The sequence below is a fragment of the Haliotis cracherodii genome, unplaced genomic scaffold (genome assembly GCF_022045235.1).
Source record: "Haliotis cracherodii isolate W230 unplaced genomic scaffold, xgHalCrac1.p SCAF_6, whole genome shotgun sequence".
Taxonomy (NCBI): Eukaryota; Metazoa; Mollusca; class Gastropoda; order Lepetellida; family Haliotidae; genus Haliotis; species Haliotis cracherodii.
Genome location: NW_027266319.1, coordinates 61,152,825 through 61,173,550, shown reverse-complemented (window position 1 = coordinate 61,173,550; position 20,726 = coordinate 61,152,825). Strand labels below are relative to the sequence as shown.

The 20,726-nt window shown below is 38.4% G+C and overlaps 1 pseudogene; it reads left to right on the top strand.

Moving 5' to 3' along the window:
• The window catches only part of LOC139446561 (uncharacterized), a 78,610-nt pseudogene extending 62,002 nt beyond the window's left edge, over nt 1–16,608 (top strand).
• Nucleotides 16,609–20,726: the final 4,118 nt, after the last annotated feature.

Sequence of the window (20,726 nt, the reverse complement as noted above, 5' to 3'; positions counted from 1 at the left end):
TGCTGGAGAGGGGAAAAAGACATTTTTCTTAAATATTAAGCGATGATTTTAGTGCATGATGGCTCGTTGGAAAGCTTTTGAAATTCTAAGACGTTTGATACCAAATCCGACAAACTTATAAGGGGTCGTTAGGGAAATACAACTGTTTGAAGGTGTCCAAATTAACGTCAAAGGCCTCTGTTAGGGTGCTACCGCACGTGCATGCGCGACACCATTGTGCTTATTTTAACACAGTTGGATAGCCAATGTAACCCTTTCAATGTTTCAAAAAATATTTGACCAGATTTGGTCACTGCAAAGTGTTTCAAAAGACATGCACATTTACTCCTAAAACTAAAATTGGTGCATTTCTCAAACACTCAAGGTAGAACCATGTCTTTTCCATTTGCTCTCTTGGAAGTCCTTTTGCTGGAGAGGTGAAAAAGACATTTTTCTTAAATATTAAGCGATTTTAGTGCATGATGACTCGTTGGAAAGCTCTTGAAATTCTAAGACGTTTGATACCAAATCCGACACACTTATAAGGGGTCGTTAGGGAAATACAACTGTTTGAAGGTGTCCAAATTGACGTCAGAGGCCTCTGTTAGGGTGCTACCGCACGTGCATGCGCGACACCATTGTGGTTATCTTAACACAGTTGGATAGCCAATGTAACCCTTTCAATGTTTCAAAAAGATTTGACCAGATTTGGTCACTGCAAAGTGTTTCAAAAGACATGCACATTTACTCCTAAAAGAAAAATTGGCGCGTTTCTCAAACACTCAAAGTAGAACCATGTCTTTTGTATTTGCTGTCTTGGAAGTTGTTTTGCTGGAGAGGTGAAAAAGACATTTTTCTTAAATATTAAGCGATGATTTTAGTGCATGATGACTCGTTGGAAAGCTTTTGAAATTCTAAGACGTTTGATACCAAATCCGACACACTTATAAGGGGTCGTTAGGGAAATACAACTGTTTGAAGGTGTCCAAATTGACGTCAGAGGCTTTTGTTAGGGTGCTACCGCACGTGCATGCGCTACACCATTGTGCTTATTTTAACACAGTTGGATAGCCAATGTAACCCTTTCAATGTTTCCAAAAGATTTGACCAGATTTGGTCACTGCAAAGTGTTTCAAAAGACATGCACATTTACTCCTAAAACGAAAATTGGCGCATTTCTCAAACACTCAAGGTAGAACCATGTCTTTTGTATTTGCTGGCTTGGAAGTCCTTTTGCTGGAGAGGTGAAAAAGACATTTTTCTTAAATATTAAGCGATGATTTTAGTGCATGATGGCTCGTTGGAAAGCTCTTGAAATTCTAAGACGTTTGATACCAAATCCGACACACTTATAAGGGGTCGTTAGGGAAATACAACTGTTTGAAGGTGTCCAAATTGACGTCAGAGGCCTCTGTTAGGGTGCTACCGCACGTGCATGCGCGACACCATTGTGCTTATTGTAACACAGTTGGATAGCCAATGTAACCCTTTCAATGTTTCCAAAATATTTGACCAGATTTGGTGACTGCAAAGTGTTTCAAAAGACATGCAAATTTACTCCTAAAACAAAAATTGGCGCGTTTCTCAAACACTCAAAGTAGAACCATGTCTTTTCTATTTGCTGTCTTGGAAGTTGTTTTGCTGGAGAGGTGAAAAAGACATTTTTCTTAAATATTAAGCGATGATTTTAGTGCATGATGGCTCGTTGGAAAGCTTTTGAAATTCTAAGACGTTTGATACCAAATCCGACACACTTATAAGGGGTCGTTAGGCAAATACAACTGTTTGAAGGTGTCCAAATTAACGTCAAAGGCCTCTGTTAGGGTGCTACCGCACGTGCATGCACGACACCATTGTGCTTATTTTAACACAGTTGGATAGCCAATGTAACCCTTTCAATGTTTCAAAAATATTTGACCAGATTTGGTCACTGCAAAGTGTTTCAAAAGACATGCACATTTACTCCTAAAACGAAAATTGGCGCATTTCTCAAACACTCAAGGTAGAACCATGTCTTTTCCATTTGCTGTCTTGGAAGTTGTTTTGCTGGAGAGGTGAAAAAGACATTTTTCTTAAATATTAAGCAATGATTTTAGTGCATGATGGCTCGTTGGAAAGCTCTTGAAATTCTAAGACGTTTGATACCAAATCCGACACACTTATAAGGGGTCGTTAGGGAAATACAACTGTTTGAAGGTGTCCAAATTGACGTCAGAGGCCTCTGTTAGGGTGCTACCGCACGTGCATGCGCGACACCATTGTGGTTATTTTAACACAGTTGGATAGCCAATGTAACCCTTTCAATGTTTCCAAAAGATTTGACCAGATTTGGTCACTGCAAAGTGTTTCAAAAGACATGCACATTTACTCCTAAAAGAAAAATTGGCGCGTTTCTCAAACACTCAAAGTAGAACCATGTCTTTTGTATTTGCTGTCTTGGAAGTTGTTTTGCTGGAGAGGTGAAAAAGACATTTTTCTTAAATATTAAGCGATTTTAGTGCATGATGGCTCGTTGGAAAGCTTTTGAAATTCTAAGACGTTTGATACCAAATCCGACACACTTATAAGTGGTCGTTAGGCAAATACAACTGTTTGAAGGTGTCCAAATTGACGTCAGAGGCCTCTGTTAAGGTGCTACCGCACGTGCATGCGCGACACCATTGTGCTTATTTTAACACAGTTGGATAGCCAATGTAACCCTTTCAATGTTTCCAAAAGATTTGACCAGATTTGGTCAGTGCAAAGTGTTTCAAAAGACATGCACATTTACTCCTAAAACGAAAATTGGCGCATTTCTCAAACACTCAAGGTAGAACCATGTCTTTTCCATTTGCTGGCTTGGAAGTCCTTTTGCTGGAGAGGTGAAAAAGACATTTTTCTTAAATATTAAGCGATTTTAGTGCATGATGGCTCGTTGGAAAGCTCTTGAAATTCTAAGACGTTTGATACCAAATCCGACACACTTATAAGGGGTCGTTAGGGAAATACAACTGTTTGAAGGTGTCCAAATTGACGTCAGAGGCCTCTGTTAGGGTGCTACCGCACGTGCATGCGCGACACCATTGTGCTTATTTTAACACAGTTGGATAGCCAATGTAACCCTTTCAATGTTTCCAAAAGATTTGACCAGATTTGGTCACTGCAAAGTGTTTCAAAAGACATGCAATTTACTCCTAAAACAAAAATTGGCGCGTTTCTCAAACACTCAAAGTAGAACCATGTCTTTTCTATTTGCTGTCTTGGAAGTTGTTTTGCTGGAGAGGTGAAAAAGACATTTTTCTTAAATATTAAGCGATGATTTTAGTGCATGATGGCTCGTTGGAAAGCTTTTGAAATTCTAAGACGTTTGATACCAAATCCGACACACTTATAAGGGGTCGTTAGGCAAATACAACTGTTTGAAGGTGTCCAAATTGACGTCAGAGGCCTCTGTTAAGGTGCTGCTGCACGTGCATGCGCGACACCATTGTGGTTATTTTAACACAGTTGGATAGCCAATGTAACCCTTTCAATGTTTCCAAAAGATTTGACCAGATTTGGTCACTGCAAAGTGTTTCAAAAGACATGCACATTTACTCCTAAATCAAAAATTGGCGCATTTCTCAAACACTCAAGATAGAACCATGTCTTTTCTATTTGCTGTCTTGGAAGTTGTTTTGCTGGAGAGGTGAAAAAGACATTTTTCTTAAATATTAAGCGATGATTTTAGTGCATGATGGCTCGTTGGAAAGCTTTTGAAATTCTAAGACGTTTGATACCAAATCCGACACACTTATAAGGGGTCGTTAGGGAAATACAACTGTTTGAAGGTGTCCAAATTGACGTCAGAGGCCTCTGTTAGGGTGCTACCGCACGTGCATGCGCGACACCATTGTGCTTATTTTAACACAGTTGGATAGCCAATGTAACCCTTTCAATGTTTCCAAAAGATTTGACCAGATTTGGTCACTGCAAAGTGTTTCAAAAGACATGCACATTTACTCCTAAAACAAAAACTGGCGCGTTTCTCAAACACTCAAAGTAGAACCATGTCTTTTCCATTTGCTGTCTTGGAATTTTTTTTGCTGGAGAGGTGAAAAAGACATTTTTCTTAAATATTAAGCGATGATTTTAGTGCATGATGGCTCGTTGGAAAGCTTTTGAAATTCTAAGACGTTTGATACCAAATCCGACACACTTATAAGGGGTCGTTAGGGAAATACAACTGTTTGAAGGTGTCCAAATTGACGTCAGAGGCCTCTGTTAGGGTGCTACCGCGCGTGCATGCGCGACACCATTGTGCTTATTTTAACACAGTTGGATAGCCAATGTAACCCTTTCAATGTTTCCAAAAGATTTGACCAGATTTGGTCACTGCAAAGTGTTTCAAAAGACATGCACATTTACTCCTAAAACGAAAATTGGCGCATTTCTCAAACACTCAAGGTAGAACCATGTCTTTTCCATTTGCTGTCTTGGAAGTCCTTTTGCTGGAGAGGTGAAAAAGACATTTTTCTTAAATATTAAGCGATTTTAGTGCATGATGGCTCGTTGGAAAGCTTTTGAAATTCTAAGACGTTTGATACCAAATCCGACACACTTATAAGGGGTCGTTAGGGAAATACAACTGTTTGAAGGTGTCCAAATTGACGTCAGAGGCCTTTGTTAGGGTGCTACCGCACGTGCATGCGCTACACCATTGTGCTTATTTTAACACAGTTGGATAGCCAATGTAACCCTTTCAATGTTTCCAAAAGATTTGACCAGATTTGGTCACTGCAAAGTGTTTCAAAAGACGTGCACATTTACTCCTAAAACGAAAATTGGCGCATTTCTCAAACACTCAAAGTAGAACCATGTCTTTTCTATTTGCTGTCTTGAAAGTCCTTTTGCTGGAGAGGTGAAAAAGACATTTTTCCTAAATATTAAGCGATTTTAGTGCATGATGGCTCGTTGGAAAGCTTTTGAAATTCTAAGACGTTTGATACCAAATCCGACACACTTATAAGGGGTCGTTAGGGAAATACAACTGTTTGAAGGTGTCCAAATTGACGTCAGAGGCCTCTGTTAGGGTGCTACCGCACGTGCATGCGCGACACCATTGTGTTTATTTTAACACAGTTGGATAGCCAATGTAACCCTTTCAATGTTTCCAAACGATTTGAACAGACTTGGTCACTGCAAAGTGTTTCAAAAGACATGCACATTTACTCCTAAAACAAAAATTGGCGCGTTTCTCAAACACTCAAAGTAGAACCATGTCTTTTCTATTTGCTGTCTTGGAAGTTGTTTTGCTGGAGAGGTGGAAAAGACATTTTTCTTAAATATTAAGCGATGATTTTAGTGCATGATGGCTCGTTGGAAAGCTTTTGAAATTCTAAGACGTTTGATACCAAATCCGACACACTTATAAGGGGTCGTTAGGGAAATACAACTGTTTGAAGGTGTCCAAATTGACGTCAGAGGCCTCTGTTAGGGTGCTACCGCACGTGCATGCGCGACACCATTGTGCTTATTTTAACACAGTTGGATAGCCAATGTAACCCTTTCAATGTTTCCAAAAGATTTGACCAGATTTGGTCACTGCAAAGTGTTTCAAAAGACATGCACATTTACTCCTAAAACGAAAATTGGCGCATTTCTCAAACACTCAAGGTAGAACCATGTCTTTTCCATTTGCTGTCTTGGAAGTCCTTTTGCTGGAGAGGTGAAAAAGACATTTTTCTTAAATATTAAGCGATTTTAGTGCATGATAGCTCGTTGGAAAGCATTTGAAATTCTAAGACGTTTGATACCAAATCCGACACACTTATAAGTGGTCGTTAGGGAAATACAACTGTTTGAAGGTGTCCAAATTGACGTCAGAGGCCTTTGTTAGGGTGCTACCGCACGTGCATGCGCTACACCATTGTGCTTATTTTAACACAGTTGGATAGCCAATGTAACCCTTTCAATGTTTCCAAAAGATTTGAAGAGACTTGGTCACTGCAAAGTGTTTCAAAAGACATGCACATTTACTCCTAAAACGAAAATTGGCGCATTTCTCAAACACTCAAGGTAGAACCATGTCTTTTCCATTTGCTGTCTTGAAAGTCCTTTTGCTGGAGAGGTGAAAAAGACATTTTTCTTAAATATTAAGCGATTTTAGTGCATGATGGCTCGTTGGAAAGCTTTTGAAATTCTAAGACGTTTGATACCAAATCCGACACACTTATAAGGGGTCGTTAGGGAAATACAACTGTTTGAAGGTGTCCAAATTGACGTCAGAGGCCTCTGTTAGGGTGCTACCGCACGTGCATGCGCTACACCATTGTGCTTATTTTAACACAGTTGGATAGCCAATGTAACCCTTTCAATGTTTCCAAACGATTTGAACAGACTTGGTCACTGCAAAGTGTTTCAAAAGACATGCACATTTACTCCTAAAACAAAAATTGGCGCGTTTCTCAAACACTCAAAGTAGAACCATGTCTTTTCTATTTGCTGTCTTGGAAGTTGTTTTGCTGGAGAGGTGGAAAAGACATTTTTCTTAAATATTAAGCGATGATTTTAGTGCATGATGGCTCGTTGGAAAGCTCTTGAAATTCTAAGACGTTTGATACCAAATCCGACACACTTATAAGGGGTCGTTAGGGAAATACAACTGTTTGAAGGTGTCCAAATTGACGTCAGAGGCCTCTGTTAGGGTGCTACCGCACGTGCATGCGCGACACCATTGTGCTTATTTTAACACAGTTGGATAGCCAATGTAACCCTTTCAATGTTTCCAAACGATTTGAACAGACTTGGTCACTGCAAAGTGTTTCAAAAGACATGCACATTTACTCCTAAAACAAAAATTGGCGCGTTTCTCAAACACTCAAAGTAGAACCATGTCTTTTCTATTTGCTGTCTTGGAAGTTGTTTTGCTGGAGAGGTGGAAAAGACATTTTTCTTAAATATTAAGCGATGATTTTAGTGCATGATGGCTCGTTGGAAAGCTTTTGAAATTCTAAGACGTTTGATACCAAATCCGACACACTTATAAGGGGTCGTTAGGGAAATACAACTGTTTGAAGGTGTCCAAATTGACGTCAGAGGCCTCTGTTAGGGTGCTACCGCACGTGCATGCGCGACACCATTGTGCTTATTTTAACACAGTTGGATAGCCAATGTCACCCTTTCAATGTTTCCAAAAGATTTGACCAGATTTGGTCAGTGCAAAGTGTTTCAAAAGACATGCACATTTACTCCTAAAACGAAAATTGGCGCGTTTCTCAAACACTCAAGGTAGAACTATGTCTTTTCCATTTGCTGGCTTGGAAGTCCTTTTGCTGGAGAGGTGAAAAAGACATTTTTCTTAAATATCAAGCGATTGTAGTGCATGATAGCTCGTTGGAAAGCTCTTGAACTTCTAAGACGTTTGATACCAAATCCAATGCACTTATAAGGGATCGTTAGGGAAATACAAATGTTTGAAGGTGTCCAAATTGACGTCAGAGGCCTTTGTTAGGGTGCTACCGCACGTGCATGCGCGACACCATTGTGGTTATTTTAACACAGTTGGATAGCCAAAGTAACCCTTTCAATGTTTCCAAAAGATTTGAACAGATTTGGTGACTGCAAAGTGTTTCAAAAGACATGCACATTTACTCTTTAAACCAAAATTGGTGCGTTTCTCTAACACTGGAAGTAGAACCATGTCTTTTCTATTTGCTGGCTCTGAAGTCCTTTTGCTGGAGAAGTGAAAAGCACATTTTTCTTAAATATTAAGCGATTTAGTGCATGATGGCTCGTTGGAAAGCTCTTGAAATTCTAAGACGTTTGATACCAAATCCAATGCACCTATAAGGGGTCGTTAGGGAAATACAACTGTTTGAAGGTGTCCAAATTGACTTCAGAGGCCTTTGTTAGTGTGCTACCGCACGTGCATGCGCGACATCATTGTGGTTATTCTAACACAGTTGGATAGCCAATGTAACCCTTTCACTGTTGTTGCTTAATCGCTTCATAATAATATCAGAATTTTAAGAGCCTTCCAACAAGACATTCATCTTCCACCAAATCACAATCGCAATATTTACATAACCTCTCCGATAGTGGTATTGAAGGCTTGGAATATCTATCTGTCTCAATAAACGAAGGTAAAATTCCACATCTAAATTTGGCTAAAATACGGCGATAGTCTCTATACATAATATTTTTAAAATGGAAATCAACAGAAGGTGTACACTTATATGTTTTGTGAGTGTGTAACTTATTTCCATTTACATTACTCGTGTCATTCAAAAACGAAGTGTGGCAATTAACTGCATCATGCTGAAATAAAACGCTTATAACATACCCAACGCAGCGTTTAACGCCCCATCTGAATTTCAAGTAAAGGAGTACAATTATACTTATTCAAAAGGTTTCTTTATTTTACTATCCCAAGATATTGTAAAACATCCAGACCATCGGTGAATAATATCAGGCACTCTCTTGCTGCATAGATTTAAATCTGATAAGTTTTCTAAAACATTCTGTTTTCGGAGTAACCAAAACTGAGCACCAGGTGCATATTTACTTAAACGATGAAACATTCTGGCAGCCTTCTTTTGCACGTCTTCAACTTCTTTTAAACTATGTAAGCCCCATATACTGGCACCATATAACAAAATTGGTTCAACCAGCGATTTATACACCTTCATAAAAACATCATATGACATTCCTTCAGCATAAATATACTTAGTGTACAAAGTAGATGACACTCAACTAGCGGACTTACACAGCTCTTTCACAGTCTTGTGAATGTCTAAATATTCGAAATACTAACATGAACAACTCACATTGTAAAAACTGATAACAAGATCGAACAACACATTTCTTCCGAAAATGGACAATGTTGGTGTTGTCAACATTGATACTAATGCGCCTTTTTTTAACACCAAGTACTTACAATATCTAACATATTTTAGAGATATGTGTCATTTGGAGCTAACAACGCAATATCATCAGCGTATAGCAAAATGATAATATTTCATTATCAAATGGTACACCCCATTGGAGATTCGTTATCTCCGTGGAAAGATCATTTATATAGAGAGAAAATATAGTTGGTGATAATTTGCAACCTTGCTTAGCTCCCTTGGAAATGTTAAACGAGTCTGTTATATAGTCATTCATGCGGACTGCACATCTCACATCTTGATATAGGGCTTGAACAACTTTGAACATCTTCCCTTGTACTCCAACAGACATACGTTCATACCATAGACAATTGCGGTCTACAGAGCCAAATGCTTCTTTAAGTCTATAAAACACACATACAGTAGGTTGATAGTCCAGCAGATTTCTATTATTTATAACATTATTTAACGTACACAAGTGATTGATACTGTTTCTGTCAGAACGGAAACCATTTTGTTCCTAAGACAATATATTGTTCTTCTCAAGCCTGTTTCTGATTCTATTGTTCAAAACACCTGACTATATATTTTACAGGGTACAGACATTAAGTTAATACCTCTATAAAAAAGAGGATCAATCGGGACACTTTTATCTTTTGGTATTGGGCATCGGCTCCACTGCTTTGGTGATACAGAATAATCAAAACAGCAACTGACTAATTTATCCAAAAAATTTATACACTGAGAGTTCTGTAAAACTTCAACTGGGCCACCATCCAGACCAACAGCTTTGCCCTTTTTGGGATGTAAAACCGCCCGTTCCACTTCCTGGTATGAGATAGGCTTGTTGAGCTCGAGCGTATCCTCCTGCACGTGCTCTGTATCGTTACTTACATGTTCACACACCTTCTTATAGTGGTCTCCATCAAACAAGCTGTTATCATTATAAAGCGTGCTGTACGATTCCCTCCAGTGTTTAAGCACAGTGTCAACACCGCTATCTTGTGAGCCGTCACACCCTGTAGGTTCCATAGGAATAATGTTGAAGGATTTTCTGTCATTATCTTCCAAAGATCTCTTCCGTTGTGCCTTGTGTGACAACTTTGTCCCTTGATTCTCAGGTTACTTGTTAGCACGGTTATTGTCATATCAAGCAAGGAATAACCTGAAACATTGCTACTGTCAGTCTGATCTGTACAGTTTATAACATCAGACATTCAATGCACGTTAAAGTCAGATACATCTGTCCTCTGTTCCTGTGGCACAAAGAAATAATCCACACATGCTTTGCCCCTGTGAGATACTGAAGTAAAGTTGTTATGTACCACTCTTCCATTCACCACACACATATTGCACTCAATAAAGTTAACATGTATCCTGCTGCATTTGTACATTCATCCAACATATATCTGGGGTTAACATTGTCTACACCAACAATATATATATATATATATATATATATATATATATATATATATATATATATATATATATATATATATATATATATATATATATATATATATATATATAACCTGATTTATGGGAACTTGAAAAGCTGATCTAGGACAGGGTTGTAAAATTATTACGAAATGGATATAATAATTTATTCCTAAGAAACATAATGTTCATGATTGCTCAAACCCTTAAAACAAAGTTACATAAACATTAGTCATTTTAGGAGGTCTCTAATTGTGAACGACATCCTCCATTACTAAGATAACTTACAGATAACCTCCAATAGTTCAACCTCCATTAGTTGAATAATTTACAGTACATTAGTAACGCACAAGCTCTGCGTTTTCAGTCAACAGGGTCAGCCTATGTAGGCGGTAGGTTCGTTTCGGGAGGGGCAAACTGACTGTCTACGTATATTATAAGACAAAGACAACAAAACAAATGATTTCACAAATATTTATGCTGAACACAAATTCATAATTTCACAGAAAATGTTGTGCCGTCACCAAGTTTCATTGTTATATCGCGTCTGTCACTTGTGTAGGGAGTCTGTTCACCTTTAGATGCGCCCAGCGTCGGTCTTGTCGATGGTTGATTGCCTGGCGGATCAAAGGTTGCGGCGTCAATAATGTCATAGCGACTGATTTATGACTACCATTGTCTGAAGTACATTTGACTCCAAGGACAAATTACCCTGTATCCATGTCTCCATAACTTAATTGTCATTACGTTTTAGGCGCTAATCCCGGTTGTTAATCCTCACCAACATTTCATTGTATAATGACTGACAGCCAACCTGGACTATCATATCACTTCCCTTTAACTACTGCTTTATATAGTATGGCATTTATTGCCCTAATTGATCATCCCATGAACTGTGTTGGTTAATCACATGTCCAATGTCCAAAGCAATGTCATTGTCTCTTTGTCTGCCCATTGTTTTTCATTACTATATATGTGCTACCATTACACTGTTACTTGAGTGTTAGTCAGGCTTGGTATTCCGAGTGCTGGCATAGGGACGACCTCGAGCAGGATGTGCCGCTCGTGGGAAACGCCTTGAGGTGAGCTGGAGCTCCGCTCACCTCTTGTATGCCTGAGCTGGAAGGTCCGCTCATCGCTGTGTTTGTGTTGTCAGAGCAGGTATTCCGCTCATAGTGCAATTGTTGTTTATTGTTTACATGTTGTGCATAAAGCGTTCCGGGACAGTGATGTCGATTTTCTCCTTTATTCCCCCAAGAGCTAATTCCCCGTCAACACATGCGCGTTGACAATAACAAAGGGACCAGTTACGGAAGCACTGGGACGTCTTGATTTTCTCTGCACGATTGAATCTACTGTATCTGATAAAAGAAAAGCGTATTTTGCTTGATTATATCACATAAACATTTAATTTTTATTTCCTCGTCACCTTAGTTTTAGTAGTACAACAGGGGCTTGTAACGCAAACAAATAGAGGCTCCAAGATATATATAGTATACTGACACTGGGTGTGACCACTGAATATATAGAAATATTATTTGGGATTCGAACCCCGAGGATGTTGATCCGAAGTCTGGCGATTGCCAAAATGCATTATCGCGTCCTCTAACATCCACGGTAATGTTGCAACTACAAGCAGATTAGAAAACGCCATATACCACATTTAAGAATTGTGGGAAATACACAAACGTATAGGTAAAGTTTATACCTTGTAACTTCGAATTGCAACCGATTTGTCTCAATGTCCCAACCGAGAATTATATTTACCTTAATGACATATACTGTTCGTACAGTCTGACGAGGCATCTTCAAGGGTATTCCTCATTACTAGAGATGGTCACGTGTTTCCTTTCAACCTTCCTGTGCTTCAGCGTAACCTGTACGGCTTTTTCAAAACGTTCATTGTCACCTTTTAACGAATCTAGTATTTCGGAATTTAACTGTCTCTCAGACACACGTGTGCCAAAAATTCCTGATTCTTGTATCATCTGACTTGACAAGTATAGTTCCGTGTCGCAATTATCATCAAAGTTATCCTGACATGTATTATACGGTTCAGTGTCAGTGTTCTCATCAGAAAATAACCGGCCTAATTCAAAATTCTGACAATTATCTTCTTAAAAGTTATCAATAAAAAGTAATGTTTCAAATCTGAGTTCACAACCACATGAGACTGATTACAAATTGTGTTCTGAGTCACGAATAATTCATCACCATAATCCGACAGGTTGTCCCCCATACGGTCGTCACAGAAAGAAAGCTTGACCAAATTTGCACGACTCATATGCATAGTTTAGCACGCGCATTGCTCCGTTTCATCGAGTCGATCATAATCATATGATCGAGGAAGGGATGATACACGTGACCTCCATTAGTCTCGCACGAAAATTATGTGAGTACATTAGTTTGGTGTACAGTTTTGGAGAGAGTTTTGTTTTAAGTAGGAGAATGTCCTCAAACTCGTCATTAGTTTCGCACGTGAAGCAACCTGCTTCACGTGCGAAACTAACGGCGAGTTTGAGGACATTCTCCTTCACGTATTAATATACTTGAAGAAATCTGTAAGATGTTTTGGTCAGCACTGACAAAGTTAAAGTTGTAGTTTTTGAAGAAAGGGGGTGTGTTAGCAAGGTATGAGGTATTTAAAAAAATGTTTTTTTGCCAAGATATCTCAAATATTATTATTACATGGTTGTGAAATGTGAGGCTTGGCTGTGAGCGAAGAAAGTAAGGTTGTTCCTGTCTATGCTTGTAAACGTATTTTGGGTGTAAAACTACCAACAACGAGCCATGCGGATCGAGGTGATACCTGGTAAATATGTTAGCATTTATATGGTGGTTTCAATAGGTGGACATGCCCTCTACCCGGCCAGTGTCCGAAGGAATATATATGTTGTTACAGACATTTAGGGTAAAATATATTAATTACATATGCTGATTTGTAAATTGGGACTTATTTACGTTTTACTGGCAGAGAGCAATTTTCTAACGGTTTGGAAATATGCACATTTATTTGTTTTGAATATGTATTTAGTTGTTAGAATTATATTAATGTCATTTCACTTGATAAATGTAAGATACATTTTGACTGGGTTCGTACGAGTTCTCAGAATTTACGGATTGAAACGGGTAGAGCATTGCCAGCTGTGACAAATTATGTCATGTTGTAAATCAGACTTACTTGTCTGTTCAGTATATTGTGATCTCAGAGAGAGAGATTTATTTACCATTGAAATATGTAACGATTTCATCATAAAATAAGTTTGATATATTAATGCCAAGTAAGCAAGAAAATATTGTCCAAAGCATTAGTTCATATATTTACTAAGGAATCCTTGTACAATGTACAATGTACAATGGCATTGATCATATGCATTGGACCACATGTTTTTTGCGGTGAGATAGTAATGTATATGAGTCGATGGACAGCCCCATCTTGAACTCTGAGTTACGTCCCTTTGGAGAATACACCAACATTCCTGTAGTCTCCGAGTATTTGCTTTAAATATCAAAATCAAGGCAACCTGGCAACATAAAAAGGACATTTGGTAATGTGTGAACACTCTGTGGATACGTTATGAACAAAACATGGAGGATCTAGCAACATACAGAGCTAGAATCGGAACCTTTTGTCATCCACCCGGGACCCGCCAAGTCAGCCACGTTGACAGGTACACGCCATACACATGTCATGATAACTCAGATATGCCGTATCGCATTATTATATGCACTTTGCTGCTGACTGCGCACCTTTCGTTGTCCGCATTACTGATCAGTAATCAATATGTATTTTTGAATCTGATATTTGATCACTTCACGGCGACAGAAACTACATTCTTTTGTGTCTCATGTGACGTCACCAACCCGAGTTGTGACCTAGTTTTGTCACCGAATCTTGCCTCACCTGCACGTGAAAAGTGTTTCCTTGGGGGTGACGCGATTCCCGTGGGAGTCATAACACAGCTCCTACTGTGCTCTAACGATATAGAGACAAATCCAGGCCCAATAACTCTCCAAGAAGTACAGGAGAAAATACTTGCAGAAATAGGGAGCATGAAATCGGAGTTACGAAACGTCAAAGCAGATTTAAGCACACAAATTTTAGAACTAAAGAATGACATCCACCCTATCAGTTCTAAATGTGAAAAACTGGAGGAATCTGTTACAGAATTACATCGTGATCTAAACACTATGAAACAGAACCATGATATAATGTATGATGACATTGATGCACTTTCAGGCAAGGTGGATACAGTGTTTGATCAGATGTCAAAAATTGATCACGAACTAGATAGACTTGAGTCCTATAGCAGACGTGATAATATCCTCATCCACGGAATACCGGAAGCTGCAGGCGATGAGAAATCAATGGCATGTAAAGATACTGTGTTATCCGTCCTCAATGAACATGCTAAATTCAAAACGTGGCAACCATTGGACATAATACGTGCGCACAGACTTGGCGTTAAACGTGTAAATGCAAATCGCCCTCGCCCAATGATTGCTAAGCTACACTCGTCTGACGACAAAGTTCGTACATTGAAAGCGAGACCCACATTCAAGGAAGGGGGACTCGGAATTTCTAGTGACCTAACGTCACGTCAGCGTCAACAGCTTCAGGCACTTAAGGGAACAAACACTTTCGGGTATTTCAAAGATGGTCGTTTGGTAACAAAACCCCGCACCATGGAAACAACATCAACAACGTTTAGCACTTCAAACACGACACGAGGAAGCCGATCTTCTCATAGAAGAACGGATGGAACAACAGTGTCACATGCTTCTATCAGCTAGGATATCGGCCGAGGCCCGGATAGTTTTTCGCAAGATCCTAACACTATCAACACCGGTGTTACGTTAAACGCTGATTGTCCAAGCGAAACATTCACCTTTCTAAGTTGGAATATTAATGGACTTCGAAACAAAATTGATGATGCTGATTTTATATCATACTTACAACAATTTAAAATAGCATGTCTTGTGGAAACTTTTGTCGACTGTAGTTTTGATAATAGCTGGTTAGTTGGTTATGATATCTATTATAGTCCAGCAATAAAATTATCTGACTACGGAAGGCTGTCAGGTGGTATTTGTGTATGTGTCCATCAATCCGTCAGTAAATTTTGTAAGTTAATTAAATCAGATGTAGATAATCTCCTGTGCTTGAACATATCAAAAGTGTTACTTACAATTGACAAGAACGTAAACTTGCTATGTACATACATACCACCAGCTGGTTCGCCGTATTATAACCATGCGGTCTCAAATTGTTGTATTGATCATCTTGAAGAGTTTATGTTAGATAATCAGTCGCAGCTTAAAGATTCTATCAGTGTAGTCTGTGGAGATATGAATGCTCGTACTGGTCAACAAAACAATCCTCTAGTCGATATACAAAACGATTTTGTTCATAGTAACTGTTCATACCCAGAAGATGAAAACGTATGTGTTGGAGATCGGAAATCCCATGACACCGTTATAAATAAATTTGGTCAGATACTGCTAGATATGTTGTATACATTTCAGTTGTTCATTGTCAATGGGAGAGTGTATGGGGATACCCTTGGAGAATTTACCTATTGTGGAAACCAAGGTGCGAGCGTTAATGATTATTTTATATGTTCCCCCGATTTCTTCGATTATATTAAGATGTTGAATATTGGCGATCGTCTAGAATCTGATCATTTACCTTTGGAACTGACCTGTAAGTTCCCTCATATGAATCAAACACATACCAAATTAATATATGAGGGTGTCACTAAGAAGAAACTAATATGGAATGAAGAACTTTCGAACAACTTTCTAAGCAAACTACAAGAAAGTATAACATATTCTAAACAGTTACTTCTAGATAAACTTGATAACAATATTGAGGGGGCAATTGATGACTTTGTTGAAATTATGCTAACTTCAGCAGCTTGTATGAGAAAAGAATTAAAACTGAACATGGATAAAACTAAAACTTTTAATACTGGATGTAGAATCGCAAGGCGTAACGCCCGCAAAGCGCTGCGAAGATTTAGAACAACCCGTACTAGTCTTGACAGAAAAAAATATTGCGAAAGCAGGAATAAATATAAAGGTTGTTGTCGGAAATACAAATTCGATATGCGTAGACATAGACAAGACAAACTGAAAAAGTCTATTAACGACCCTTCAGCGTTCTGGAAACAAGTACGATCTCTTAAGAATAGATCTTCTGCTACAGATGACATAACAAAGTCGCAGTGGCTTAGTCATTTTAAGAAGGTTTTTTCAAATGATGCAATATTCACTATGGCAACTGATGATATGCAAAATGATTTTAGTGAAAGCTACACGGATGTTGATGAAGTTCTGCTAGATTCACCCATTGTTGAAAACGAAATATTAGATGCGATAAATCACCTCAAGAAGGGAAAAGCAGCTGGTCCTGATGATGTAGTTATCGAAATGTTGAAGTGTTCTAAGTTTGAAGTTATGCCTTTTCTTTGCAAATGTTTTAATAAGCTATTTGAAAATGGTGTTTTCCCAAGCAATTGGTCATGTTCTATAATAATCCCCCTGCATAAAAAAGGAGACAGGAATGACCCAGATAACTATAGAGGCATTTCATTAATGAGCATTTTAGGAAAAGTATTTACTACAATATTAAACAATAGAATTTCAAAATGGGCGACCATGCGTGATAAGATTCCTGAATTTCAAGCTGGCTTCAGAAAAAGTTATTCCACCGTAGATCATGTATTTACACTATATGCACTTATTCAAAAAACCTTGTCACGGCGTAAGCATAAACTGTATGTAGCATTTGTAGATTTTAAAAAGGCTTTTGATTCTGTCAATCGCTTTAAGCTATGGACATGTCTACGAAAAACTGGTTTACGTGGGAAAATGTTTACTATTCTAAAATCAATGTATTCTAATGTGAGATCATGTGTTCGTTGTGGGGATAGTTTAACAGATTTCTTTGATTGTCCTTTGGGCCTAAGACAAGGCTGTATTTTGAGTCCGATCTTATTTTCATTTTTCATTAATGAATTATATTACGAAATAGCTGCCAGTGGTAAACATGGTATCCAAATGTTCCCAGATTGGATAGAAATACTAATGCTACTTTTCGCAGATGATGTCATTTTAGTGTCAGATACTGTTGTCGGCCTTCAAAGGCAATTAAATATTTTAAGTACGTACACCAAAGAATGGAAATTATCCGTAAACTTGGAAAAAACTAAAATTGTGATCTTCAGAAAAGGTGGTCCAATAGCGTCGAAAGAGAGATGGTCATTCGATGGTCAGTTAGTCAATATAGTAGATCACTACACTTATTTAGGAATCTGGTTCTCACACACAATGAATTGGAAAAAATGTGCCCTTGACTTGTCCTTGCGTGCAAAGAAAGCTTTAATAAGTGTAATGTCTATTTCTCATAAAGTGGGATCGATGTCACCTAATATCTTCTTTAAGCTTTTCGATACCCAGATACAACCAATTTTATTGTATGGTTCTGAAGTATGGGGATTTCAACGTTATGACTGTTTAGAGAAGGTTCATTTATTAGCATGTAAAAAGTTTCTTTGTGTCGGATCTTCTACACCAAATTGCATGGTTTATGGTGAATGTGGTAGATACCCATTATATATTAATTCTCAGATCAGATGTTTAAAATACTGGTTTAAAATTCTTCATATGCATGAACAACGTCTCCCCAAATTAGCCTATAACATGCTTCTACATTTAGATAACATGGGAAAGAATACTTGGACATCGCATATAAGAAATCTTTTATTTTCGCATGGTTTTGGTTTTATATGGCTATGTCAGTCAGTTGGAAATGTAAATATGTTTCTTAATGAATTTCGGAATCGGTCTATAAATATGTTCTACCAAGAATGGCACTCCACTTTAGAGGATAGTTCGCGTTATGAATATTACAAAACTTTCAAGACTTTACTTCAACCAGAAATATATTTATCAGTACTCACTACGGAAAACTTAAGAAAACAGTTAATTAAATATCGACTTGGTTTGCTAGACCTATTTGTAAATGAAGGAAGAAAACTGTCCATTGAAAAAGTGAAAAGAATTTGTCCATTGTGTAAGCTAGAGATAGAAAATGAAATTCATTTTGTGTTTGTCTGTCCATTTTACAATGATCTCCGAAAGAAATATATAAAAGATTATTTAATAGCAATGTCACCGATAAACGCCTTTGTAGTTATGCTGACGACAAAGAACGAATCAAATATATTAAATCTTTCTCTTTATATTAAGCATGCATTAGCCAAAAGAAATGAATTAATCAAACAACGTGTATATCCCAATGTGTAACAAATGTAATTGTATCTACATGCGTAACTCTTTCTTGTATATGGGCCGGTGGCCTTTTGTACAATAAACTTCTTTGACTTTGAATAGAACATAAATAAAATAAGATTGGTGGCTCAAATTCAAAGAAGTTGAAGAGAGCGGACTTAACCTGCACAGCACGTCTTTGCAATCTGGTACATCGGGCGATCCTGCTTAGTAATAGGGTTGACCACCTGTAGTCAACGAGTCTTAAGCAAATGCAGATCAGTGAATGAGTGAATGAATACTGTTTTCATAGCAAGCTAAACAGCACAGTAAAACAGGCTGTAAAACAGATAGTGGGTAGTGTGCCCAGATGTAGAAGATGTAACAATAGCGGGAAACAAAGATAAAACTAAGGAGTCCAACATTTATTATTAGTATTGTGGTCAATATGTCTACATTCCTGTTAATACTCAATTGACATATACAATAACTAGATGACTTAACATTGCGATGCCACAAAGTCGGTCTAGTTGGGGAAAAACAATTCATGATTGTTAATGATATACTGCGAAACCTCGGACAGTATCCTTTCGAAGATCGGTTCGGTTGGCAAATTCTCCTTTGTGAATACACGATCGTTAGAAGTTAAAAGTGTCCGGACTAGAGAGGTTTCATTGCATGAAACAAATGCGACGAACAAAAAATACATACACAAGCTGTTACACTGTTCATAGAAAACGAGCACTATATATTTTACAATATAACGTGATAATTTGACCAATTTGCAGGAGGATATGATTTCGATAACCAGGTCTAACTATAGACAGTTAACAATATGATGGTGAGTTAAGAAATCAGCTTTATCATTATTTACTTTTTTCACCTGTTTTCCGGCATATACGATGGTAAAATGACAATAAACCTCAATAATGAGTCTAATAAACCCTAGGCTGAATCAATATGCAGACGTTGTACAAGTTGAAGTAGCTGAATCTAGTATATAATTAGCACTAGCTACACCAGACGGGGGCCTATGGACTTTACTTTTCCAGTAAGTTCGGTCTGGTTTCGAGCACCATGTACATGACGTCATTGATGTATTTATGCAAACGGCTGTTTTCTTCTCGTTCCAGTTGGAGTTTCAGCTTCAGCTTTTTCTGTACGATGTCGTCAATGTCGTCTTCTGATGCCGTTTGTCGTGGGGTACTGGTCATCACCTCGCAGGGTGGCGAGCTACCTTTCTTGAACACAGGCCTTCTTTCTACAAAATCTGTAGGTTCAGTTGGTTGTGATTGATGCACGTTTCGTGACCAGACCTTTTTCTGAGACAGCTTTTCCCGAAGGGCCATGTTTTCAATACGGAGTCGCTCAATCTCAGCTCCAAATGAACATATTTCAGGGGACTCGAAGTCAAATACTTCACCTCCTTGGCTTGTTGCGCTGTGTGAGTCAGTCGAACAGATGGAAGATCCGATTCCTGACGACAGGGAGAGTTTGGACGCCGAGGATGAGTCGTCGGTGGTTTCATCCTTGTCTGTTGATGATACGTATTTCCGTGAAGTGCGCTTGCGCAGACACAACTTCCGATCCTCCTTCACAACGTCGATTGGAGTTTTGCCTCTCTTCTTCAGCAGCATCAGGATTAGCTTCAGAACAACGATAATAATCGCCTTTCCATATTCGGACAACTTTCCCATGGTGATTTCAATGTGGAATGGACGTCCCACCTGTCCTTGTGATTATATATACATCCCTCAGGTAAGAGGATCATCTCAAACCACGCTAAATGTCATCGGCATCTTTACTCCATCGTAATTGGGGGTATTTTATGAGGCGTAATTATTGGGTAGGACACAGTCTCATTTTAACAATGTGTGCTCTACGCTGACCCGCAAACTCCACGTGTTTATACAACAGATTGTGGTCAGCATCTCCATTCTCGGGTAGGTGTAATTTACATTGTCTGGTAAAATGTCGGACTGAGTGAAACACAAACACGACCATGATCCTGCTTACTTACTTACTTACTTTGGAAATTTAACGTGCGCTTTCCGACTGATGTGTATTTCGCACACGGGCCCGGCTACGGATCATGCCACATCTATCAAAGGATTATCTGTGTCTCTTGTTGACAGGCGATTTCCGTGCTCTATGTCTCAATAGCATAATGACAGCGTAAAGAGATTA